General features: G+C 50.8%; 1 long non-coding RNA gene across 3 annotated transcripts in view; it reads right to left on the bottom strand.

Annotated features, from left to right (window-relative positions):
• The window catches only part of LOC110259143 (uncharacterized), a 234353-nt gene extending 214980 nt beyond the window's left edge, over nt 1-19373 (bottom strand). For 2 of the 3 annotated variants that reach the window (XR_014836184.1, XR_014836183.1), the window contains exon 1: nt 19163-19373. This is a non-coding gene — a long non-coding RNA (uncharacterized LOC110259143). Of the gene's footprint in view, nt 1-17599; nt 17800-19162 lie in introns of those variants that run through there. The other variant, XR_014836185.1, reaches the window with a different exon arrangement.
• Nucleotides 19374-25985: the final 6612 nt, after the last annotated feature.

Genomic DNA, 25985 nt, shown 5'->3' with positions numbered 1-25985 from the left:
AGCAGGAGGTCCCTTCTTGAGTCAGTGTTAACAAATCTGACGAAGAAACATGAGGTTGCGGATTCAATCCCTGGCCTTGCTCAGTGGGTTAAGAATCTCACATTGCCGGGAGCTGGGGTGTAGGTCGCTGAAGCAGCTCAGATCCCGTGTTGCTGTCGCTCTTGCACACGCCAGTTTGTACAGCTCTGATTAGACCCCTAGCCTGGGAACCTGCATATGTCATGGGAGCAGCCCTAGAAAAGGTAAAAAAAAAAAAACAACAAAAAAAAGACTGGATATGCAATGAGGTCTGGCTGAACAGCACAGGGAAATCTATCGAGTCTCTTCATTTAGAACTGGAGGGAAGAGAAAAAAAAGCAGTGGGGCATAATCACAACGGAATATTACTCAACCATAAAAAAGAATGAAACCATCTCATTCGCAGCCATGTGGATGAACCTAGAGATTCCCAATGGAAGTCAAGTCCGTCAGAAAGAGAAGACAAACACCTCAGCGTATATGGAAACACACACATCCTGCTCTGACAAACCTGTGGGTTAATGAGCCACCAGGTCAGCCTACACAAGACCTTATCCCTTCAGAGTCCAAGGCTTTGGGGAGCCGAGTGCCCAGAAAACAGGGCTAGAGGCTACATACCTCCTTCTTGTGCTCTCAGGGAGTGTGGACAGGAGTTTCTCTTGTGGGGTCACCCGTCCCCTCTGGGGGCTTCCCAATCATGCCCAGAATTGTCCTCCTGCAGGAGGAGGAAGCAGGGTCCCTCAGGCAAATGAACCCAACACTGCTGGGTCCCAGACTCTGGCCTCACCCCTCCTGCCTCTCAGCTGGAGCAGAACCCAGTCAAGAAGGACCCTCAGCCCCAGAGCAAACGGTTTGCAGACAGAGTCTCGGGGACACAGGCAGGGCGGTGCAGCCTCCTGAGAGAAGCCCACGTCTCCAAGAAAGCTCCCTTGTAAGTAACAGCCGAGACCAAAAGCCAACACCATAACGTCAGTCAAGAAATAGGCCCATCTTCCCAGGCTCTTCACAGTCCTGCTGGCCGGGGCTAGAAGCCGGTTCTGCAGCACAGCTCCAACCTCCTTCCACACCCGTGTCTACTCACTGCTCCAGGGTCGCCAGGACCCAGGGCACCACATGACCAAGGCGGGGATCCTCCAACCTGCTGTAGGGGGGCCTCTGGGGCCTTTCCCTCTCCTGTCTCCAGATCCTGCTGTCCTACTAGCTCACGTCTCTTCCCAGACCCATTATTCACCGGTCCAAAGGATATTCCTTCATCCCAAAGAGGCTCACAAAGTCAAATCCCATGTTATTCCCTCAGGCTTGGTGCCCCCAGTGTTATTTAGGCAAATACACCCACAAACTCCTCAGGCACCTCGGCCAGACCCCCAGGGGATGTAGGATGGTCTATCAGGGCCTGCAGAGCAGCTGAAACGATAGAATGTTTGGAAGGAGGGAGAGACACAGACTCATTTTAAGGAATCATCTCATGTGGTTATGAAGGATGGCAGGTCCAGAGTTTGCTGGGAAGCCTGGTGAGCTGGAGGCCCAGGGGACAGGCAATGCCATACCTTGAAGCTGACATCTGTCTGGAGACAGGATTCCCTCTTCCTGGGGACCTGTCTTTCTCCTCTGAAGGTCGTCGACCGATTAGGTAAGGACCACCCGCTGTGTGCCATGTCTAGTTCCATTTCTTCCTGTATTTGTTTCCCTTTTTAGGGCCACAGCTGCAGCATATGGACATTCCTGGGCCAGGGGTCAAATCAGAGCTGCAACATCCAGCCTACGCCACAGCCATAGCAAAACAGAATCTGAGCCACATCTGTAAAGTATGTTGCACCTTGGGGCAACGCCAGATCCTTAACCCACTCAGTGAGGCCAGGGATCAAACCTGCATCCTCATAGACATTTTGTCAAGTTCTTAACCCACTGAGCCACAACGGGAACTCCTAGTTTCATTGTCAGACTCTGCATATAGGTTATAATCACATAGGATGTGTTGTTCTCTGACTTAAACCTCCCTGAACCCCATACCCTCCAGGTCCTGCTTGGATGCAGGACCTGAGGGGCTCCCCCTCCCTCTCTCCAGGAAGCCCTTGTGCAGTTCCATCCCCCGAGGTTTGGCTGATCTGTGAGGTTGGAGCCAAAGGTCTTTCTGCTCCACCCTCAGCTGTTCCTGGCGGCCATGGTGTCACAGCCATTTCTGAATGTTGGCATCTTGAGTTTTCACAATCATCCCATCCTGCTTCCTTTGCTTTTTGCTCAGTTTGTCAGCTCTTCCCTCAAACCCTCTCTTCTCTCACAGGTGACTCAACACAGGGAGAAGAAACCAGGCTGGGCGGCCACACCCTGTTGGACATCTCCCTCCCTCTCTATCCAAGGTCCTGGCTCACAATCCAGCCATCTCTACATTTCCTGAGAGACCCTGTCACCAAGTTTCTTTGGGGGGGGGGGTGAGGGGAGGTTGGGGACACTAGTTTGCCTTCTACCAATAATTAGGAACTTTTTCCACTTTGAATACATTAGAAAGCAATTCCAGTATAAACACGCCTTGACTTATCTTTGCTATTGATTCAAACCCAGGCCACCCTTTCCCTAGAGTTAAGGAGAAAAGCCTTGCAAGAGCCCCTCAGGCCCCCGCCTGCACTGTGGGTGGGAAGGGAACTTGGTGCTGCCACGACAGAAACCAGTGTGGGGGTTCCTTGAAAAAGTGAAAGTAGGCATTCCCACTGTGACTCAGCAGAAACAACCTGGGATAGAGTCCCTGAGGACCCACCCTGGATCCCTGGGCTCACTCAGTGGGGTGAGGGAATCGGGGTTGCCACAAGCTGTAGTGTAGGTCACAGATGTGGCTCCGATCTGGCATTACAGGGGCTATGGCATAGAAGAGCAGCTGCAGCTGATTTGAACCCTCGCCTGGGGACTCCCATACCCTGCAGGTATGGCCCTGACAAAAAAAAAAAAAACAAGCAACTCGACAAATCTAAAAACAGAATGACCACATGATCCAGCAATCCCAACTCCTGGGCATCTATCCAGAGAAAACCATAACCCAAAAAGGTACCTGCACGCCTAGGTTCACAGCAGCACCATTGACAATAGGCAAGACAGAGAACCAACCTAAGTAGCCACCGACAGAGGACGAATAAAAAAGATGTGCTCCATACACACAATGGAATATTACTCAGTTATGAAAAAGAACAAAATGATGCCATTTTCAGTGACATGGATGGACATACAGGGGATCATACTAAGATGTAAGTCAGAAAGGGAGAGAAACACCAGCTGAGCTCACTGCTATGTGGAAACTCGTATGACACCAATGAACTTATTTGGAAAAGAGAAACAGACTCATAGAAAATGTATGGTTACCAAAGGGGAATGGCTGGGGGAGATGTATGAGTTGTTTGGGGTCACCAACGTACACATTAGTATAGATAAACTCAGTAAGCATCAAGGCTCTCCTGCACAGTCTAAAAAACTATATTCAATATCCTGTAGTAACCCATACGAGGCAAGAATCTCAAAATGATACATGTATAACTCATACCCTTTGCCATACACCTGAAAAATAACCTTGTAAATCAACTATACTCCAACATAATATAAAAGTTATTTTTTTAAGAAAAGGATAGAGGAGTTCCCACTGTGGGGCACAGTATTGGCACTGTCTCTGGAGCCCTGGGATGTGGGTTTGACACCCAGCCGGCACAGTGGGCTAAGGATCCAGCATTGTGATATAGATTTCAACTGTGGCTCACATCTGATCCCTGGCCCAGGAACTCCATAAGCCTCGGGCAGCCAAAGTAAAATTTTAAAAATTAAAAGAATCATAAAGTTAAAAAAATATGAAAGATTTTTTTAATTCACAAAATAAAAATTTAAAAAGTCATTTTCGCAAGTGAACACCTTCTGAACTTGAACTAGACCTTTTTCACTGCCATCCTTACAGCTTTGTAAACCCTCCCAGCCAGGGCATCACTGTCCGGGGTGGCCTGCTCTCTTAGGAGGGAAGACAGCTGTATGTTCTGCTTTCTAGTTAATCTCTGCCCAATCCCAACCACCCTGGCCCTGTGTCCTCACTGCCTGAAACAGAGGGACCATGCAGGGCAGAGAACAGGGCTGACACAGCCCCCCGGGAAAGGCGGCATCGGCTCCAAATCAAGCTTTAAGGCCAGAGCCCACCGGCCCAGGAAAACATCCTTGGTGACACGGCTGTGGGGACATGGGAGTTGACAAGGTGCTACCAAGAGAGGCCTGGGGGAGGGTGGGGGGAGCCACAGGGATGTGCACAAACACAAAGGGACACACACGGACCTATGAACACAGACACAGATGTATAAGCAGACCCACAGATGCAGGAATATACACACAAAATGGAAACACAGGAACCTAAAAACAGCAACTGATGCAAAAATATAGACAAACCTATCAACACAGGCAGAGACCTAAAAAGACTCAAATGCAGTAAGAGATGCATCCCAGACACACACAGGTTCAGGAATACAGTCAGACAGGCAACCAGCCCCAGCTCACTAGCATAAACAGGTGTGCTTGGCTGTCTTAGGAAAAACTCAAGATGCTCTGCTCAAAGGGATCAAGAACTTGCTGTGGTTTAAGAGCTGTGTGCCAACACCCAGGTCCTCATGGATGAAGGACCCTCAACCTACTAACAAGTATCCTTACAACAGAGAAGACACAGAGAAGTCATGGGAAGGGTCTGAGAGGAGGTCCTCCTGGATGAGGGGGGCCCTCCATCCAAGGACAGTGTCCTCCTAAGAGACACAGGAGAGAAGCAGACAGAGAGGAGAAGCCACGGGAAGATGGAGGCAGAGATGGGAGGGAGGCAGCCACCAGCCCAGGGCCACCTGGAGCCCCCAGATGCTAAAAGAGGCAGGAAGGACCCTCCCCTGGAGCCTCTGCAGGGAGGACAGGGGATATAGGGGCCTGCACCCCAAAATGTTGCCCCCAAAGCAGAGCCTCAATAAATAGACCCACACACAATGGAATATCAGCCATAAAAATGAGTGAAATAGTGGCAGCAACACGGTTGGACCTAGAGATTCTCATACTAAGTGAGGGCAGGCAGATACAGGAAGACAAATACCGTCAGAGATCCCTTATATCTGGAACTTAAAACATGGCACAAATGAACCTGTCTGCAGAACAGAAACCAATTCACAGACATGGAACACAGACTTGTGGTTGCTGAGGGGGAAGAGAGTGGGCTAAGGGGTGCGGGTTTGGGGTAAGTAGCTGCAAACTCTGACATTGAGAATGGAGAAGCAGGAGTTCCCCCTGTGGGGCAGTGGAAACCAGTCTGACGGGGAACCATGAGGTTGCAGGTTCACTCCCTGGCCTTGCTCAGTGGGTTAAGAATCTGACATTGCCGGGAGCTGGGATGCAGGTCGCAGAAGCAGCTCAGATCCCGTGTTGCTGTTGCTCTTGCACACGCCAGTTGCTACAGCTCTGATTAGACTCCTGGCTTGGGAACCTCCATATGTCATGGGAGCAGCCCTAGAAAAGGTAAAACAAAAAAAAAGACTGGATAAGCAATGAGGTTGAGCCGAACAGCACAGGGAATTCTATCCAGTCTCTTCAGATAGAACTTGAAAGAGAATGAGAAAGAAGCAGTGGGGCATAATCACAACAGAATATTACTCAACCATAAAAAAGAATGAAACCATCGCATTCACAGCCACGTGCATGAACCTAGAGATTCCCAATGGAAGTCAAGTCCATCAGACAGAGAAGACAAACACCTCAGCCTATATGGAAACACACACATCCTGCTCTGACAAACCTGTGGGTAACGAGTCAGCAGCTCAGCCTACACAAGACCTTATCCCTTCACAGATTCAAGGCTTTGTGGAGCTGAGCGCCCAGAGAACAGGGGTAGAGGCTACATACCTCCTTCTTAGGTTGTCACTGGAGTGTGGACAAGGGTTCCCTTGTGGGGTCACCCGAACCACTGGGGGCTTCCCACTCGTGCCCAGAATTGTCCTCCTGCAGGAGGAGGAAGCAGGGTCCCTCACGCGTATGGACACGACACTGCTGGGTCCCAGATTCTAGCCCCAACCCTCCTGCCTCTCATCTGGAGCAGAACCCAGTGAAGAAGGACCCTCAGCCCCAGAGCAAACGGTTTGCAGACAGCGTCTTGGGGACACAGGCAGGGTGGTGCAGCCTCCTGAGCCAAGCCCAAGCCTCTGGAAGAAAGCTCCCTTCTAAGTAACAGCCGAGACCAAAACACAAGACCATTCAAGTGAGAGGCAAACTAGATGAGCCTTGTGGTCATAGGGGGTGGGGGAAATGTGGGAAGCTGGTGCAAAGGGACCTTCTCCAGTTAGAGGATGACTCAGTCCTAGGGGTTTGACAGCCAACAGGGTACATGTAACCTACACGGCCGGACACTGTAGAGCAGGTTTATTCAAAGTCAACCTTAAGAGTTTTCATCACAAGAAAAAAACTTTTTCTCAGTCTTGATTTGGGTTTCTCCAGGAAATAGTCATTCCGTAAAATTTTTCTAGCCGTCATCTCACGATGTAAGTCACATGACCATGCTGGACACGTGAGGCTAACCCGGTGCTGTGTCCCTTCTACTGCAAATGTGGAAGAAAAGTGGGGGAATGTATTCACCAGTACTTTGCAGCTCTGCAGACTTGTGCAGACTCAGACCCAATAGGAGGTAAGAGAGCATGAAGGAAAGCTTGGGTCAGGTGTGTCTAGAAATATGGAGTCGCTCTGCTGTGTAACAGGCACTAAAACAGTGCGGAAGGTCTATTCCAAACACCAACTTGTAGAAAATGAGATGGGGGAGTTCCCCCTCGTGGCTCAGTGATAAGGAACCTGCGTAGGATCCGTGAGGATCTGGGTTTGATCCCTGGCCTCGCTCAATGGGTTAAGGATCCGGCTGTGGCTGTGGCACAGAACAGCAGCTGCAGATATGAGCTGAACCCTAGCCTGGGAACTTCCATAACCTGCAGGTATGGCCCTGACAAATAGAAGAAAAAAAAAAAAACCAACCAGCACCGTAAAACAAACTCAAGAGAACTGAAAATAGAACGACCACATGATTCATCAATCCCACTCCTGGGCATCTGTCCAGAAAAAGCCATAATTGGAAAAGATACCTGCACTCCTGTGTTCACAGCAGCACTATTCCCAATAGACAAGACATGGAAGCAACCTAAGTGCCCATCGACAGAGCATGAATAAAAAAAGATGTGCTCCATACCCACAATGGAGTATTACCCAGCCATAAAGAAGGATAAAATGATACCATCTTCAGCAACATGGGTGCACATACAGGTGATCATACTAAGATGTTGGTCAGAAAGGGAAGGACAAACACCAGCTGAACTCACTGCTGTTGGAATCTCATATATGACACCAACGAACTTATGTAGAAATGAGACTCAGACATAGAGAATGTATGGTTACCAACGGGAACAGCTGGGGGAGGAATAAATTAGTTGTTTGGGGTCAACATACACACTAGTATAGATAAACTCAGTAAGCATCAAGGCTCTCCTATACAACCTAAAAAACTATATTCAATAGCCTGTAATAACCTGCACGAGGTAAGGTACTCAAAGTGATACATGTATAACTGACACCCTTTGCAATACACCTGAAACACAGCACTGTAATTCACTATACTCCAATGGAATAGAAGTTAAAAAAAATGAATAGAGGAGTTCCCGCTCTGGGGCAACAGGATCAGTGGCATCTCTGGAGCCCTGGGACGTGGGTTTGACACCCATCTGGCACAGTGGGTTAAGGATCCAGCATTGTGATACAGGTTTCAACTGTGGCTCAGATCTGATCCCTGGCCTGGAAACTCCATATGCCTCAGGCAGCCACAATAAACAAACCTTCAAAAACTAAAAGAATTCTAAAATTTTTAAAAATAAGTTTTTTAATTCACAAAATATTTAAAGAAGGCATTTTAACAAGTGAACCCCTTCTGAACTAGACCTTTTTCACTGCCATCCTTACAGCCTTGTGAACCTTCCCAGCCAGGGTGTCACCATGCAGGGCTGGGCTGTTTCCCTAGGAGGGGAGACAGCTGTGTTCTGCTTCCTAATCAATCTCTGTCCAATCCCAGCCACCCTGGCCCTGTGGCCTCACCACCTGAAACAGAAGGACCATGCAGGGCAGGGAACAGGGCTCACACATCCCTGCAGGAAATGCAGCATCATCACTCCCAAATCAAGCTATAGGGGCAGAGCCCCCTGGACCCAGGGAGACCCTCCTGGATGACACAGCCATGGGGGGAGGAAGAATGACAAGGGGCTGCCGAGAGAGGCCTGGGGGAGGCCACACAGGTGTGCACAGACACAGAGGGAAACACACATAAACGTACACAGACCTAAGAACATAGATGCCCAGGCACAGAATAAATATAGACACACACAGACCTATGAACACACAGATGTATAAGCAGACCCACAGATGCAGGAATAGAAACACAGACAGGAATATAGACACAGAATGTAAACACAGGGATCCCAAAACAGCAACAGATGCAGGGATATAGACACAAACCTATAAACACACATGGATGCAGTAAGGCAGTTGCTACACAGACACAGGTGCAGGAATAAAGTCAAACAAAGACAGGCTGATGCAGCAATGAACAGACACACACAGACAATTGCAGAGACTCTTAAGTGCAGGACCACAGATGCAGATACTTAAACACAGAGAGACCTGTACAGAGAGGGGTCCCCTTGCCCTCACAGGCTTTCCCAGCCAAGTGAGAAGACTTACAAGGGGTGAGAATTCCCTCAGAAGCCCACTCTCTCCACTCTGCACTGGGGTGACCTGCAGGTGACAAAGCCACTCAGCAGCTCTGCCCAGGTATCTGCTCCAATGGAGAGGACACAGCCCTGCCTTTCTGGCTGTTGCAGGAAGCCTGGGTGCCTCGCAGGAGCTCAGACCTGGGGGCCGAAAACCAAGATGCCAGCTGAGCAATAAAGACCCCTGAGCCCCTTGTCAGCTCCAGACATGGCCGGCAACACCAATGATTGAAACAAAGGGCTTATCAGACACAACTTAGAATAGATTTACAAGGAGATCCTGCTGAATAGCATTGAGAACTATGTCTAGATACTCATGTTGCAAGAGAAGAAAGGGTGGGGGAAAAAGGTAATTGTAATGTATACATGTAAGAATAACCTGACCCCCTTGCTGTACAGTGGGAAAATATTGATTAAAAAATAAAAAAAAAAAACACAAAGCCTCTTCCTGAATCCTCAGGTGCCCAAAACAACCGTCTTAGCATAGGAGAAACAGGGACCCTCAGAGTCACATTAAAATCAAAGACCAGGGAGTTCCTGTCGTGGCTCAGCGGAAACCAATCTGACGAGCATCCATGAGGATGCAGATTCAATCCCTGGCCTTGCTCAGTGGGTTAAGGATGCCAAGTTGCCTTACACTGTGGTGTAGGTCGCAGATGCAGCTGGATCCCAAGATGCTATGGCTGTGGTGTAGACCACTGGCTACAGATCCAATTCGACCCCTGCCTTGGGAACCTCCATATACCTTGGGTGAGGCCAACAACACACACACACACACACAATCAAAGACCACAAACAAGGCCCGTGAAACCCATCTGGTCATGAAACCCTGAGGTCACCCCAACGTCTCATGGTCACGCCATCCCCCACACGGGATTCTTCAAATGCACACTTTTTCCTTTTAGGGCTGGATCTGTGTCACTTGGAGGTTCCCAAGCCAGGGGTCGCTCTGGAGCCGAGGCTACTGGTCAACACCACAGCCACAGCCTTGCTGGATCAGACCTTTGTCTGTGACCTACATACACCACAGCTCACAGCAAGGCCGGATCCTTAACCAACTGATCGAGGCCAGGGATTGAACCCATGTCCTCACGGATACGAGTCATTCCTGCTGAGCCACTGCAGGAACTCCTGCACGCTCTTGTCGATTCCTCAAAGCCACAGGGCGTTGGCTTCGCCCAGACCATGTGCAGAATCTTGAGCTAAGAAAATGCTTCTCTTTGACAAGATCCCAACGCCCAGACCCTGAGCTACCCTGCACATCCCGCCTTAACACCGGGTCGCCCTGGGTCAGTCACAGGGACTCATGATCTAGGGGCGTTTCACAAAGTTGAGGCCTCACGGTGCTTCTGCCACCCAATGTGGGGCGTTTCCACACCAAGGAATCCCCCAGTTCCCTTTGGACCCCAGCTGAGTGTCCTCTACTACAATTCACCTCGGAAACGACCCCCTAGTTGGCACCAACCCAGCAGGGAAGGGCCCAGCCCCCAGGACTGGCCCCACCTCACCAACAACCACAGGCAGGGGCCCAGGTCACCCCCACTTCTGTCCAACCTCCTGCAGACACAGGATCCCCGAGCCCCCACCACACAGAACTCGGGCAACATGGGACTTCTCTGCTGCTCATCAAGGGGGGAACAGCCAGAGGGGGAGCAAGATCTGGGGGACCCCCACGTGCAGAAGTTGCTGTCCCTCTGGATCTTGGGGTGCAACACCCTCCCAACTGTGGGCTCCCCAACCCAGAAGCCAAGTCCCTTTTGTAGGGAGGTTGCCCTTGGCAGGACTGAGAAGCCTTGGCCACTTGGCAGCTCTGGAGGCTGGGGCTAAAAAGCCAACCTTCTAACCTCTAGGTGGGTTCCCCAGGCAACCAGCCCTGCCTCATTAGCATAAATCTCATTTGAATAAACTCATTTGCATCAACAAGTGAGCCTGGGTTTCTCAGGAATAATCAGAGAGGCTCTGCTCAAAGGTATCTCTCAGGAAATGGCTAGGGTTTTAGGAGCTGTGTGCCAGGGACCAGATCAGCCCTGTATCCAGTCATGAGTGTCCTTATAACAGGCAAGAGACAAGAGCAGCCATAGGAAGGGTCTGAGAGGAGGTCCTCCTGGATGAGGGGACCCTCCCTCCAAGGACAGTGTGCTAAGAGACACAAGAGGAAACACAGAGAAGCCACGGGAAGACGGAGGCATAGCCAGGACGGAGGTGACCACTACCCCAGGGCTGCCTGGAGCCCCCAGAAGCTGGAAGAGGCAGGAAGGACCCTCCCCTGGCGCCTCTGAAGGGAGCACAGCCCTGGGACCCCTTGACCTCAGACCACACGAAACCAATTTATAGAGCAAAGAAAACCCATCTCCACTTCCCTGAGAATCAACCCAGGCAAAGTTCTGCGGCAGGAATGCACCTGTCGGGAGAATCCAGAGACCGGGAATGAGTTATTTACAGAGACGGTGAGCCTCAGCCTTGCAAAAGCAGGGCATCTGCTCTTAGACGGTCGGGCACACTGACTCATCCCCAGGGTTGTCCTCTCTTTCCTGTGTCAGACACAAGTCATACAACACTGTCCCGAGATGTAAATGGGGCACGTCATTCCCATCAGACCCAAAACGGGTTTAAATCTGTGCCTGCTCTGCACCAGCCACCCCACCTCAGTCAGCAGGACAAGTGAAGCCCTTTGTCCTTTTCTAACAGCCATGAAAACACCCGAGGGTTTGAAGCAGGTACAGGCACGAATTAATTGGTGTTTTGGAGAAATCACTCTGATTAAAGAGAGAAGAGCGGCTAACAGGGGAAAGGGTGAGATCTCGGAGGTCTGCCAGGAGGAGGTGTTTGATGGAAAAGCAGAAACACATTTCCTTGTTAAAGTAGATTACTTCTTGCTCATAGTGCTTCTGACACCAGCGTGGGGCATTTCCACACCAGGGAATCCTCCAGTTCCCTTCGGACCCCAGCTGGGGGTCCTCCAATTCAGTTCACCTCAGAAAGGGCCCCCAGTGGGCGAAGACTCAGCAGAGAAGGGCCCAGCCCCCAGGACCACCCCCACCTCACTAACCACCGGCGGGGACCCAAGTCTCCCACACTTCTGTCCAACCTCCTGCACATGGAGGGTGCCCCCCAGAACTCAGGAAACACGAGACTTACCTGTTGCTCAGCAAGGGGTGCACAGCCAGTCGGGAAGCGGAGCGCAAGGCGGTGTGGGTCTCACGTGCTGGAACTTCTGTCTCCATGGAATTGGGGTGCAGCCCCCTCCCAACTGTGGGCTCCCCAATCCAGATGCTCTCTGAACCCTCGTTTTAGGGAGGTTCCCCTCCGTAGGGCTGATTAAAGGCTTGGCCCCTCAACAGCTCTGGAGGTTGGGGGTGGAGCTAAAAAAGGCTTTTCATAACCTGGTTGGTTTCTCTGCCAACCAGTCCTGCCTCATTGGCATAACCTGGTGAGCTTGGGATTCATAGGAAAAACCAGGGATGCTCCGCTCGAGGGGTCAAGACATTGCTATGGTTTTAAGACCTGTGTGCCAGGGACCAAATCCTCGTGGATGAGGTGACTACATTTAGGGGCCACCAAGTGTCGTAAGAGAGAAGGCACAGAGCAGCCACAGGAAGGGTCTGAGAGGAGGTCCTCCTGGATGAGGTGGGCCCTCCATCCAAGGACAGTGTCCTCCTAAGAGACACAAGAGGAAACAGAGGAGAAGCCACGGGAAGATGGAGGCAGAGACGGGAGAGAGGTGGCCTCCAGCCGAGGGCTGCCTGGAGCCCCCAGAGGGAGCCTCCTTCTGGAGGGAGCAGCCCTGGGACCCCTTGACCTCAGATGTCTGGTCCCCAGGATGGAGGAGGGTGGGTTCCTGTGGTTTGAACCCACGTGATTTGTGCTCATTATCACCCCCACCCCCCCCAAAACCAATTTACAGAGCAAAGACCAATCTCTACATACATCAGAATCAACACATGACAATTAACTTGCAGAGATACACCTGTCAGGAAAAACGAGCCAGGTAACTGTTTACAGAGGTGAGCCTCAGCCTTGAAAAAGCCAAGTGTCTGCTCTTAGCCGGTCGGCCACAGGACTAGTCCCCAGTGTTGTCACCTCTTCCCTGTGTCAGACCCAAGTCATGAAATAGTGTCCACATCGTGATGCCTTAGAACCCTGATTATAACCTGAGAGGTACCTGGGGGAGGGCGATGCCACCAGCCCCAAAGCCTGTTCCAAATCCATGCCTGCCCTGCACCAGCCACCCTGCCTCGGTCAGCAGGACAGGTGAAGCCATTTGTCCATTTCTAACTTCCATGAAAACCAGAGTGTCTGAAGCAGGTATGAACACGACTTAATTGGTTTCTAGAGACTTCGATTAGGGAGAACTGGTAATAGCGGAAAGGGCGAGATCTCGGAGGTCTGGCAGAAGGAGGTGTTTGTGGAAAAGCAGAAACACATTTCACTGTTAAAGGAAAATTATTTCCATACTCACAGCACTTCTGACACCCAGCATGGGGCACTTCCACACCAAGGAATCTCCCAGTTCCCCTCGGATACTAGCTGGGTGTCCTCCAATTCAATTCACCTCGGATACGACCCCGAGTTGATGCAAACCTGTGTCGAGAGGAAGCCCCAGGCCCCACTACTGTCCCCACCTCACCACCAACCACAGGCGGGGGGGTCCAGATCACCCACACTTCTGTCCCAACTCCTACGCAGTCCCCACAGCCCCCTCCCACACAACACAGGAAACAAGCGACTTACCTGTTGCTCATAAAGAGGTCAACACCCAGAAGAGGAGGGCAAGAGCAAGGTTTGGGGAGTCCCCACGTGCAGGACCTTGTCTTCATGGAGTTTGGGGTGCAGCACCCTCCCAACTGTGGGCTCCCCACTCTGGAAGCTCTATGAACCACTTTTTAGGGAGCTTCTGCCAAGTAGGACTGGTTCAAGCCTTGGCCCCTCAGCAACTCCCGAGGTTTGGGGTGGAGCTTAAAAAGCCAACCCTTGAATCACCTGGTGGTTCCTTTGGCACCCAGCCCACCTCATTAGCATAAACCACATTAGCATGAACACAGGTGTGCTTGGGTTTCTTAGAAATAAAAATATGCTCTCCTCAAAGGGATCACTCAAGAATTTGCTATGGTTTGGGGAGCTGTGTGCAAGGAACAGGTCCTCATGGATGAAGGTGGGCCCTAAATCCAGTAAGAAGTGTGCTTAGAACCACAGACAAGATACAGAGGAGAAGCCCTGGTCAGCCAATCAGGTGAAGCCATCTGTCTTTTTCTAACAGGCAGGAAAAGGGCCAAGCGGTCTAAGCAGGTACAGGCACCATCTGATTGGTGTTTGAGATGACTGGCTCTGATGAGACAAGAAAGGCAGGCTTACATGGCGAAGGGAGAAATCAGGGAGGTCCTCCAGGTGGAGGTGTTTGCTCGAAAGCCGTAACAACACTGATCATTGTTAAAGTTGTTTCTCTGCTCACAGGGCTTCTGACACCCAGTGTGGGGCGTTTCCACACCAAGGAAACTTCTAGTTCCCTTCTGACCCCAGCTGGGTGTCCTACCAATCAATTCAACTCTGAAACGACCCTGAGTTGGTACCAGTGTGTATTGAGATGGGGCCCCAGACCCCCAAGACTCTCCCCACCAACCACAGGTGAGGGTCCAGGTCACCCACACTTCTGTCCCAACTCCACCACAGGCTCCCCACAGCCCCCCGCAAACACTTGACTTACCTGTTGCTCATAAAGAGGTCAACACCCACAGGAGGAGGGCGAGGCTGGGGTAGTGCCACGTGCAGGAGCTTGTCTTCATGGAGTTTGGGGTGCAGCACGCTCCCAACTATGGCCTCCCCAATCTGGAAGCTCTATGAACCGCTTTTGAGGGAGCCTCTGCCAAGTAGGACAGGTTCAAGCCTTGGCCCCTCAGCAACTCCCGAGGTTTGGGGAGGAGCTTAAAAAGCCAACTCTTTCATCACCTTGTTGGTTCCTCTGGCAACCAGCCCCACCTCATTAGCATAAATCACATTAGCATGAGCACAGGTGTGCTTGGGTTTCTTAGGAAAAGCAAGAGATGCTCTCCTCAAAGGGATCAAGAAATTGCTAACTTTATTCGAGCTCTGTGCAAGGGACCATATTCTCAATGATGAATTGCTCTCTCAATCGAATAATATGTTTACCACAAAAGAGATGACGCAGAGCCAAAGCCACAAGAAGATGGAGCCAGAGATGAAAGGGAGGTGGCCACCAGCCCAGGGCCACCAGGAGCCCCCAGACCTGGAAGGGGCAGGAAGGTTCCTCCCTGGAGCTTCTGGGGGGTACACAGCCCTGGGACCCCTTGGCCTTAGACCTCTGCTGTCCATGTTGGGGGAGGATGGGTACTGTGGTTTTAACCCATACGATTTTTGTGGTCATTTATTAATACCACCCCAGAAAACCAAGTTTCAGAGCAAAGACTACAAATCACAGGTGTTACTGTGACTTCGAGACTCAACACATGCCATCTTACATTGCAGAGACCCACCTGTCAGGAGAAACCAAAAAACAGGCAGCTTTATTTCCAGAGATGTGAGCCTCAGTCTTGCAAAAGCAAAGTGTCTGCTCTTAGATGGTTGGGCACAAGGACGAGTCCCCAGTGTTGTCATCCCTTCCCTTTGTCACACACAAGTCATGAAATAGTGTCAACGTCATAAAGGCATAGCACACAGATTATAACCTGAGATGGACCAGGGGAGGTGGTTGCCACCAGCCCCAAAGCGTGTTCCAAATCCTTCCCGCCCTGCACCAGCCACCCCGCCTCCATCAGCAGGACAGGTGAAGCCATTTGTCCTTTCCTAACAACCATGGAAACCACCGAGGGTTTGAAGCAGGTTCAGGAATGATCTACCTGGTGTTTTCGAGAATTCACTGATTACAGAGAAAAAAATGGCTAACAGGGGAAAAGGTGAAATCTCAGACATCTGCCAGGAGGAGGTGTTTGATAGAAAAGCGGAAACACATTTCACTGTTACAGGAAAATTACTTCCCTGCTCACAGCACTTCTGACACCCAGCGTGGGGCATTTCCACACCAAGGCGTCCTCCACTTCCCTTTGGACCCCAGCTGTGTGTCCTCCAATCAATTTACCTCTGGAAGGACCCCGAGTTGGAGCAAACGTGTATTGAGAGGAGGCCCCAGGCCCCCAGGACTGTCCCCACCTCACCACCAAACACAGGCAGCATCCACGTCACTCACACTTGTGTCCAAACTGAGACGGGGTCCCCACAGCCCCCCACAAACACTTACCTGTTGCTCATAAAGAGGTCAACACCCACAGGAGGAGAGCGAGGGCAAGGTTGGGGGAGTCCCCACGTGCAGGACCTTGTCTTCATAGAATTTGGGGTGCAGCACCCTGCCACATGTGGGCTCCCCAATCTGGAAGCTCTATGAACCCCTTTTTAGGGAGCTTCTGCCAAGTAGGACTGATTAAAGCCTTGGCCCCTCAGCAACTCCCGAGGTTTGGGGTGGAGCTTAAAAAGCCAACCCTTTAATCACCTTGTTGGTTCCTCTGGCAACCAGCCCCACCTCATTAGCGTAACTCGCAAGAGCATGAACACAGGTGTGCTTGGCTTTCTTAGGAAAAACCAGAGATGCCCTGCTCAAAGGCATCAAGAAAGTTTTATTGTTTTAGGAGCTGTGGGCCAGGGACCAGGTCCTCATGGAGGAAGATGCTCCCTAAATCCGTAACAAGGGGGCTTGTAACAAAAGGGACCATGCAGAAAGGCCATAGGGAGACGGAGGCAGAGACAGGAGTGAGGTGGCCACCAGCCCAGGGCCACCTGGAGCCCCCAGAAGGTTGAAGAGGCAGGACGGACCCTCCCCGGGGCCTCTGGAAGGAGCGCGGCCCTGGGACCCCTTGACCTCAGGCATTTACTCTCCAGGCTGGGGGAGGGAGGGTTCCTGGGGTTTTACCCACATGATTTGTGGTCCTTTATTATCACAACCTCCCCCACACACACCTGAAACCAATTTATAGAGCAAGGAAAATCATCTCTCATTCCATGACAGTCAACATTGAAAATTAAATTTCATAGACACACCTGTCAGGAGAAACCAAAAAACAGCCAACTATTTACTTATAGACTCTGTGAGCCTCAGCCTTGCAAAAGCAAAGCATCTACTCTAAGACGGTTGGGTACAGGGATGATTCCCCAGTGTTGTCACCTCTTCCCTGTGTCAGACATAAGTCATGAAGTATTGTCAAGGTCATGAAGCCACAGCACAGATTATAACCTGAGATGTACCAGGGGAGGTGGTTGCCACGAGCCCAAAGTGTATCCAAATCTGTGCCCGCCCTTCACCAGCCACCCCGCCTCAGTCAGCAGGACAGGTGGGGCTGTTTGTCCTTTTTCTAACAGCCATGAAATCCACCGAGGGTCTGAAGCACATGAGGACAGGATTCAATTCGTGCTTTACAGACTCCACTCTAATTAGAGAAGAATGGGTAACGGGGAGAAGGCTGAGATCTCGGAGGTCTGCCAGGAGGAGATGTTTGTGGAAAAATGGAAACACATTTCACTGTTACAGGAAAATTATTTCCCTGCTCACAGCACTTCTGACACCCAGCGTGGGGCATTTCCACACCAAGGCATCCTCCAGTTCCCTTTGGACCCCAGCTCGGTGTCCTCCAATTTACCTCTCAAGGGACCCCAAGTTGTGGCAAACGTGTATTGAGAGGGGGTCCCAGGGCCCCAACACTGTCCCCCCTCACTACCAACCACAGGCAGGATCCAGGTCACCCACACTTCTGTCCCAACTCCACCACAGGCTCCCCACAGCCCCCACAAAACACTTGACTTACCTGTTGCTCATAAAGAGGTCAACACCAGAAAAGAAGGACAAGAGCAAGGTGGGGGAGTCCCCACGTGCAGGAGCTTGTCTTCATGGAGTTTGGGGTGCAGCACCCTGCCAACTGTGGACTCCCCCATCTGGAAACTCTATGAACCGCTTTTGAGGGAGCTTCTGCCAAGTAGGACTGGTTATAAGCCTTGGCCTCTCAGCAACTCCCGAGGTTTGGGGTGGAGCTTAAAAAGCCAACCCTTGAATCACCTGGTGGGTTCCTCTGGCAACCAGCCCACCTCATTAGCATAAACCGCATTAGCATGAACACAGGTGTGCTTGGGTTTCTTAGGAAAAACCACAAGAGATGCTCTCCTCAAAAGGATCAAGAAATTGCTACGGTTCTTCGAGCTCTGTGCAAGGGACCAGGTCCTTAAGAATGAAGATGCTCCCTCAGTCAAATAACCATGTTTATCGCAAAAGAGATGACACACAGCCGAAGCCACAAGAATATGGAGCCAGAGATGGGAGGGAGGTGGCCACCAGCCCAGGGCCAGCTGGAGCCCCCAGACCTGGAAGGGGCAGGAAGGACCCTCCCCTGGGGCCTCTGGAGAGAGTGGGGTTCTGGGATCCCTTGACCTCAGATGCCTGGTCTCCAGACTGGGGGAAGGTGGGTTCCTGGAGTTTTAACCCACGTTATTTGTGGTCCTTTATTAGCACAAGCTCCACCTCCACCCACCTGAAACCAATTTATAGAGCAGAGAAAAATCATTCCATGAGAATCAGCAAATGGAAATTACATTGCAGAGATACACCTGTGGGAGAAACCCCTAAACATGTATTTATTTATAGAGTCTGCAAACATCAACCTTGCAAAAGCAAAGCGTCTGCTCTTAGATGTTTGGGCACAAGAACTAGTCCCCAGTGTTGTCACCTCTTCCCTGTGTCAGACACAAGTCATGAAATATTGTCAAGGTCATGAAGCCACAGCAGAAAGTTTATAATCTTAGATGTACCACCAGCCCCAAAGCGTGTTCCAAATCCGTGCCTGCCCTGCACCAGCAACCCCACCTTGGTCCCTGGGACAGGTGAAGCCTTTTGTCCTTTTCTAACAGCTATGAAATCCACCGAGGGTGTGAAGCACATGAGGACAGGATCTAATTGCTGTTTTACAGACTCCACTCTGATTATAGGGAGAAGAATGAATAACGGGGAGAAGGGTGAGACTCGGAGATCTGCCAGGAGATGTTTGATGGAAAAGTGGAAACACATTTAATTGTTAAAGGAAAAATATTTCCCTGCTCACAGTTTACCTGACACCCAAACTGGCGCATTTTGACGCCAAGGAATCCTCCAGCTCCCTTTGGACCCCAGCTGGGTGTCCTCCAATTTCATTAACCTCTGAACGGACCCCAAGTTTGTATAAATGCCAAGTGGGGGCACAGCCCTGGAGGACGGACCCCCCCCATCACCACCAACCACAGACGGGGGTCCAGGTCACCCACACTTCTGTCCAACACCCCCCTACCCCATCCAGAGGGTCCCCATGGCCCAACCCTCAGAACTCAGGTAACAATTGACTTACCTGTTGCTGATAAAGCGATGAAAAGCCAGAAGGGGAGGGGGAGAGTGAGGTTTGGGGGTGGTGGTCTATCCCAAAGAAGCAAGAGATTCTGTCCCCATGGAGTTTGGGGTTCAGCACCTTCCCAACTGTGGGCTCCCCACCCCAGAAGCTCTCTGAAGCCCATTTTTAGGGGGTTTGCACTACTCAGGACTGATTAAAGCCTTGGCTTCTCAGCAGCCCTGGAGGTTGGGGGTGGAGCTAAAGAAGCCAACCCTTTCATCACCTGGTTGGTTCCCTTGGCAACCAGTACCAGCTCATTAGCATAAACAGGTGAGCTTGGATTTCTCTGGAAACACCAGTGATGCTCTGCTTAAAGGGATCAAGAAATTGCTAAGGTTTTTTGAGCTCTGTGCCAGGGACAATGTTCTCAAGGATGAAGATGCTCCCTAAATGGAATAACAATGTTTATCACAAAAGAGATGACAGAGCAGAAGCCACAGGAAGATGGAGCCAGAGCCGGGAGGGAGGTGGCCACCAGCCCAGGGTCAGCTGGAGCCCCCAGAAGCTGGAAGAGGCAGGAACACCTCCCTGGAGCTTCTGGAGGGAACAGGGCCCTGGGACCCCTTGGCCTTAGACCTCTTGCTCTCCAGGATGGGGGAGGATGGATACTGGGGTTTTAACCCATGTGATTTGTGGTCATTAACACAACCCCACAAACCAAATTACAGCGCAAAGACTACAAATCACAAGTGTTACTGTTACTTCCTCGAGCCTCAACACAGGCAATCTTACATTGCAGAAACACACCTGTCAGGAGAAACCAAAAAACAGGTAGCTTTATTTCCAGACACTGTGAGCCTCAGTCTTGCAAAAGCGAAGTGTCTGCTCTTAGATGGTTGGGCACACCGACAAGTCCCCAGTGTTGTCATCCCTTCCCTGTGTCAGACAGTAGTAATACAACACTGTCAAGGTCGTGAAGCCATAGCACACAGATTATAACCCGAGATGTACCAGGGGGAGGTCGCAGCCAGCAGCCCCAAAGTGTGTTCCAAATCCGTGCCCACCCTGCACCAGCCACCCCGCTTGGGTCAGCAGAACAGGTGAAGCCATTTGTCCTTTCCTAACAGCCATGGAAACCACCAAGGGTTTGAGCAGGTTCAGGAATGATCTAATTGGTGTTTGAGCTGACTGCTTCTGACTTTTCAAGAAAGAAAGGCTCACAGGGAAAGGGAGAAATCAGGGAGGTCCTCCAGGTGGAGGTGTTTGCTCAAAAGGCAAAAACACATTGTTCATTATTAAAGAAAAATTGTTTCTCTGCTCACAGCGCTTCTGACACCCAATGTGGGGCCTTTCCACCGCGAGGAATCCTCCAGTTCCTTTCGGAACCCAGCTGGGTGTCCTCCAATTCAATTCACCTCAGATACAACCCCGAGTTTCTGGAAATATGTATCAAGAGTGGGGCTCAGTCCCCCAGGACTGCTCCCACTTTCACACCAACCACAGGTGGAACCCAGGTCACCCACACTTCTGCACAACCGCCTACAGACAGAAGGTTCCCACCTGCCTCCCCCCAGAACTCAGGGGGGAACTCTGATAAAGGGGTGAACAGCCAGAGGGGGAGGGCGAGGTTGAGGGGGGAGTGGGTGGGGGTCCCATATGTAGGAGCTTCTGTCTCCGTGGAGTTTGGGGTGCAGCACCCTCCTAGCTGTGGTCTCCCCAACCCAGAAGCTCTCTGAACCAACATTGTAGAGAGCTTCCCCTCGGCAAGACTGATTAAAGCCTTGGCCCCTAAGCAGCTCTGGAGGTTGGGGGTGGAGCTAAAAAAGCTAACCCTTTCCTCACCTCGTTGGTTCCTCTGGCAACCAGCCCCACCTCATTAGCAGAAACAGATGTGCTTGGGTTTCTTAGGAAAACCAAAGAAGTTCTGCTCAAAGGGATCAAGAAATTGCTGTTTATTTTTTTAGGAGCTGTGTGCCAGGGACCAGGTCCTCCTGGAGGAAGATGCTCCCTAAATCCAATAACAAGTGGGCTTATAACAGAGAACACACAGAGGAGAGGCCACGGGAAGGGTCTGAGAGGAGCTCCCCCTGGATGAGGGGGTCCCTCCATCCAAGGACAGCGTCCTCCTAAGAGACACAAGATGAGACACAGACACACAGGAGAAGCCACAGGAAGATAGAGGCAGAGACAGGAGGGAGGCGGCCACCAGCCCAGGGCCGCCTGGAGCCCCCAGACGCTGGAAGAGGCAGGAAGGACACTGCCCTGGAGCCTCTGGAGGGAGCACAGGGGATATAGGGGTTTTGCACCCCAAAATGTTGCCCACAAAGCAGAGCCTCAATATATACATATATGTAGACACATATACACACATGGGAATATCAGCCATAGAAAATAATGAATAATGCCATTTGCAGCAACGTGGTTGGAACTAGAGATTCTCATACTAAGTGAAGTCAGTCAGACAGAGACAAATACCATATGATATCACTTACATCTGGAATCTAAAGTCTGGCACAAATGAACCTGTCTACAGAACAGACACAGAGCCACAGACACGGGGAACAGACGTCTGGTGGCCAAGGGGGAGGGAGTGGGATGTCCCGGGAGTTTGGGGCTGGTAGATGCAAACGAGGACACTGAGAATGGATGAGCCATGAGGTCCTGCTGTCCAGCACAGGGAACTCTACCCAGTCTCTCGGGATAGACCAGGATGGGAGAGAATATGTAGAATCTAAAATACGGCACAAATGAACCATCTACAGAACAGACACAGACTCACGGACATGGGGAAGAACCTTGTGGTTGCCAAGGGGATGAGGTGGGCTGGACGGGGAGTTTGGGGTCAGTAGATGCCAAGTATGACATTGAGCATGGATAAGAATATCGCTTATATCTGGAATCTAATAGATGGCACAAATGAACCCTTTCACAGAAGAGAAAATCATGGACTTGGAGAACAGACTTGTGGTTGCCAAGAGGGAGGAGGAGGGAGGGGGGCGGATGGGGAGCTTGGGGTTCATGGATGCAGACTATTGCCTTTGGAGTGGATGAGCAATGGGATCCTGCTGTGTCGCACTGGGAACTCTGTCCAGTCACTTGTGATGGAGCATGATCATGGGAGAAAAAAGAATGTATACATGTATGTGTGGCTGGGTCACCATGAAAACTAACACAACACTATAAACCAGCTCCCACAGGAAAAAATCATTATATAAAATAAAAGAGAGAGCGAGAGAGAATGAAATAGCAGGAGCTCCCGATGTGATGTAGTGAAATGAATGTGACTAGGAACCATGACGTTTCGGGCTCCATCTCTGGCCTCGCTCAGTGGGTTAAGGATCTGGCTTCCGTGCATTGGGGTGTAGATTGTAGATGCAGCTGGGATCCAGCGTGGCTCTTGGTTGTGGTGTAGACCTGCAGTCTCAGCCCCAAATCCACCCCTAGCCTGGGAATCTCCATATGCTGTGGGTGTGGCCCCAAAAAGCCAAAAAAAAAAAAAAAAAAGCGGTAAGTGTGCATCTGATGCAATGCAGTTATCAGACCTTGTTTGTGGGCTTTAATGATTTTAACCCGACTCTCTGAGGGTCTCCATTTCTCCTACATTAAGACAATTGTTTTGGGTGCCTGAGGATTCAGGGAGGGGCTGTGTTTACTCATGTGTGTCGCCAGCCGTTTCGTGAGCTGGCAAGGAGCCCAGGTGTCTTTTCTGCTCAGCCAGCACCTCAGCCTTCAGCCCCCAGGGCTGAGCACCTGCTGTGTGTGCAGGGCACCCAGGCCTCCCGCAGCAGCGGGGAACATGGGGCTGTGGTGTCTCCGTTGGAACAAATTGCTGTGCAGAGCAGCTGAGGGGCTCTGTCACCCACAGGTCACCCCAGAGCATGGTGCAGAGTCTGGGCTTCTGAGCGAATTTTCCCCCCTCGTGAGTCTCCTCACTTTGCCGTGAAAGCTTCTGAGGGTGAGATACATAGCCCCTCTCTATGTATCTGTGACGGTGGTTGTCCTGCATCTGTGAGTCTCTGAGTGTGTCTGTGTGTATGTGTTTATTCCTGCATCTCTGCATCTGGGTGTGACTATATTTATTCCTGCACCTGTGTGTGTCTATGATGCATCTGTCTGAGCCTTTATTACTATATTGGTGTACGTCTGCAATTGTGTCTATTTACTCCTGCATCTGTGTGTCTGTGTGTGACTATATTTATTCATGCACCTGTGTGTCTGTGTTTATAGGTCTGCGTGTGTATTTATTCCTGCGTCTGGGCATCTGTGTTCATAGGTCTGGGTGTGTCCCTCTGTGTCTGTGCACATCCCTGTGGCCACCCCCACCCTCAAGCCTCTCCCTGCAGCCCCTTGTCATCCCCCCTCCTTCCACAGCTGTGTCACCCAGGATGGTCTCTCTGGGCCCAGGGGTCTCTGCCCCTGAAGCTTGATTTGGGGGCGATGCTGCATTTCCTGCAGTGCTGTGTGAGCCCTCTTTCCTGCTGTGCAGGGTCCTCCTGTTTCAGGCAGTGAGGACATGGGGCTGGGGTGGCTGGGATTGGACAGAGTTTCCATAGGAAGCTGAGCATATAGCGGTCTCCCCTCCTAAGAGAACCAGACGCCCAGAAACAGCCCAGCCCTGCACGGTGACGCTGGGGGACAGGGTCGCCTACTGCCTTGGCAGGGATGGTTCATCAGGCAGTAGATGCCTCTCTGACATCAGGCTTATCATGGTGGTGGGGTTTTTGTTTTTGTTTTTGTTTTTTTGGTCTTTTTAGTGTCACACCTGCAGCATAGGGAAGTTCCCAGGCTAGGGGTTGAATCGGAGCTGCAGCTGCCGGCCTACACCACAGCCACAGCAACTCGGGATCCAAGCCCCGTCTGAGACCTACACCACAGCTCGCAGCAACAGCAGATCCCCAACCCACTGAATGAGGCCTGGGATAGAACCCGCGTCCTCACAGATACTAGTTGTGTTCTTAATGTGCTGAGCCACAGCGGGAACTCGTGTGTGGTGTTTCTTACCTCCCGGTAGCCCCTCTCTATTCCCAGAAGAATTGACGCTCACACACAAGGACGAACCGGCGAGTGGCACCAACAGACGGTGCCCGCCCTACAGAGGACTTTTCCTGTGATGCTTCATCGACCTGGACCCGCACAGCACGTGGGGTCCTGGATGAAAACATGAACAGTTTCTCCCCCACTCAAAGGAAGAGTCCGTTTTCTGGTAAAATGTGCATTGATGACACGTGGGGCTCTCCAGGTGTGGACATAAAACCTGCAGGTGGTTCCTGGACATTAACCCTGCACGTCTGCATGGAAACGCCTGTGGTCTGCAAGCTGGGCGGAAGTGACATATCCGTGCTGTATTAGGTGCATCGTTCGGGGCAGGGCACCCCCTGTGAACGGAGGTGTGCTCTTGGTGACAGGGACTCCTTGACGAACTGTCCCGTTTCCTGGCGTTTGGCTCCTTGTGGGGAGATGGAGGTCACCACTCAGGAACGATTTTCAAGGTCAACCAGCTAGACCCTGGCTGCCCTATACTCGGCTCCCGGAGAAAACATCCCTGTACGTCAGAGCATCCCAACCGCATCGCTGCACAGATGGCAGGGAGAACGGTCTAGCTCCGAGGGTGTTCACTGCTTAAAAAATGATTTTCAAAATTATTTTTATTTAAAATTTTTTTGTTTTAAATTTTAATTCATTCTATTATTTCTGCTTGACACCTTCTGTCCAGTCTCCGCTGTAGAGCAAAGGGGCCCAGTCACACACACGCATTCCTTTTTCCTCACATGATCAGGCTCCATCACAAGTGCCTACACAGAGTTCCCAGTGCTACACAGCAGGATCTCACTGCTTATCCGTTCCAAAAGCAAGAGTCTGCATCTCTGAACCCCAAGTTCCCAATACATCCCACTCTCTCCTCTCCCCCATCTGGCAACCACGAGTCTGTTCTCCAAGTCCACAATTTCCTTTTCTGTGGAAGGTTCATTTGTGCCATATATTTGTTTCCAGATATAAGTGATATCGTATGGTATTTGTCTTTCTGACTTATTTCACTTAGTATGAGGGTCTCTAGTTGCATCCATCTTGCTGCAAATGGCATTACTGTGTTCTTTTTGATGGCTGAGTAGTATTCCATTGTGTATATCGACCACATCTTAATCCATTCATCTGTTGATGGGCATTACATTTTTATTCATTTATTTTGGTGTCCCGAGGCATATGGAGTTCCCGGGCCAGGGATCAGTTTCGAGCCACAGTTGTGACCTATATCACAACTGGGGCAATGCTGGACCTTCAGCCCACTGTGCCAGGCCAGGCATCAAACCCACAACCCAGGGCTCCAGAGATGCCACCAATCCCTTTGCACCACATCGGGAAGGCCTCCATTCCTTTTTTTAAAAAAAGACAAAACTTTTATATTATGTGAGAGTCGAGTTCAGTTACAATGCTGTGTTTCAGGTGTACGGCAAAGGGTATCAGTTACACACACTGATTTTTTTAATCAGATTCTTTCCCCCATGTAGTTATTACGGGATATTGAATGCAGTTTCTTGGGCTGTACAGGAGAGCCTTGATGCTTACTGATGTTATCTATACTAGGGTGTATATTGCTGATCCCAACCAACTAATTTATTCTCCCCCTAGCAGTTCCCCTTTGGTAACCATCAGTTCTCTATGTCTGTGAGTCTCTTTTCTAAATGTTTGCTGCTGTCATATATCAGGTTCCACATGTGACTGATCTCAGCTGGTATTTGTCTTTCTCTGACTGACTTCACTTAGCATGAGCATCTCTAGGTTCATGTATGTTGCTGCAAATAGTATCCTTTCATTCTTTTTTATGGATGAGTAATATTCCATTGTG

This window comes from Sus scrofa, chromosome Y (assembly GCF_054392235.1).
Source record: "Sus scrofa isolate SSC_HxYL_T2T_F1_AM1 chromosome Y, Sscrofa_HxYL_maternal_Yorkshire_Landrace_v2.0, whole genome shotgun sequence".
NCBI classification, from domain to species: Eukaryota; Metazoa; Chordata; class Mammalia; order Artiodactyla; family Suidae; genus Sus; species Sus scrofa.
The sequence above is the reverse complement of the archived record's forward strand: the minus strand, read 5'-3'. Positions and strand labels throughout refer to the sequence as shown.